This window comes from Triturus cristatus, chromosome 10, assembly GCF_964204655.1.
Source record: "Triturus cristatus chromosome 10, aTriCri1.1, whole genome shotgun sequence".
In the NCBI taxonomy this organism is placed as follows: Eukaryota; Metazoa; Chordata; class Amphibia; order Caudata; family Salamandridae; genus Triturus; species Triturus cristatus.
The window spans coordinates 816,591,611-816,593,169 of record NC_140593.1 but is presented as its reverse complement, the minus strand read 5'-3'; positions in this window follow the sequence as shown (position 1 = coordinate 816,593,169).

Sequence of the window (1,559 nt, the reverse complement as noted above, 5' to 3'; positions counted from 1 at the left end):
CACAAGGAACTGAACCTACATTACGTGGAGGATTTTATTAGGTCTCGTCCAGCTATATTCTGGCTAAAAATATGGCAGAACCCCGCTGCGATTTTAACGAGAGATAATTATAGATCGCCTTAAATGTGATAAGGGTGGCAGTATACCCTGGCTTGTTGCAGTCAAAAACAGTTTAGCCAGTGTGAAGTTGGAGCACATTTTTTTATGCCCACTAGCACTGGAAGGCACAAGTACAAAATCACTCAGGGGGGTGCTGTATGGCCTGTATCATAAAGAAAGACAGAACATCGAGTATCGCAAATCATTGATTGTGAGGTATATGCCCCTTCTGGAGGTACCGAGCAAGCAACATCATATGCCACAGGAATATCTCAGGAAGAACATAGGGAGATGGAAAAGAAGCTTACTCTTTCGCCTTAGGGATGGTAGTATAAAATATTCACTCTGCTTCCTGATAGGATTTAATAGCAACCTTGAGCAGTTGTGTTGCCCATGCGCCATCGGCAGTAAACCAACATTGTTACATATTTTACTTTTTTGTAAATTTTACGCTAGATATACAAAACAGTACTTAACCCCCTACTTTAAGGCATGGGCCATTTTTGATTTTAAATTGGCATATTTTGAAATTTTACGGCTAGGAAGTGATGATTTGATTTTCCGAGTAAGCACGTTCTTACAAGCTGCGGTTCGTTCACGTGCTTCCATGAACGAACTCTAATGTGCCACAAATTTTGTAACACTGCCTAGTGAAATTCCCTTCTTATCCTTGCTCTTATAATGGTCATCAATATTGCCTGTAACTAAATATTTTGATAATGCTGCTAGTATTGGTAGAATTGAAAATGGGGCCTTAGTTAAATTATATCCGTACCTTGATGCCTATCATTGTTTGACTTATTGTACGTTGTCGCACTTTATTTGTAACATACTGTCGACTCTGCTCACTGGTCTAAACCTCATACTTTGTTAGTAATGCTGCTAGATTTTACAGGGCCATCCAACCTTTTTATTGTGATTTTACTACTGTAATTTTGTATCTGTATTAGATGATACTGTATATTTATACGTTTTAAAACTTGTACTGTATTTGCCATTGGTAGTGATGAACTGTGCTTTTATGGATATCTTTTTATCCGAATAAAGATTATCTATCTATCTTTTCAGGCGTTCCAAGTTGTTCATACGTTGTGTGAATGCCACAGGCCTCTAAACTTGGCTGGGAAATGAGTGTTCTGAAGCTGGGTCTGCAGACTGGAGCCTGAATTTGGTTGGGTCGAGCCCCTGGTTCTTGTACCTCAGGAATGGAGGGGAACAAAAGTGGTTCTATATCCTTCCTGGTTCTCAAACTCAAAGGTGCTTCCAAAGCACATTTACAGGACAACATTGATTTAACACATCAGCTTTGCTTCATCCAGTTTCCGTGGCATCCCTCAGGGACATCATGACCTGGTATCCTAATGGGTATGACTGTTTGACCTAGTTCACTACTATAGGGGTGACTCTGCTTTCCCAGTGCCCAGTGGGCACTACAAGTTTCAAGTTCTGCTATGAAGTCT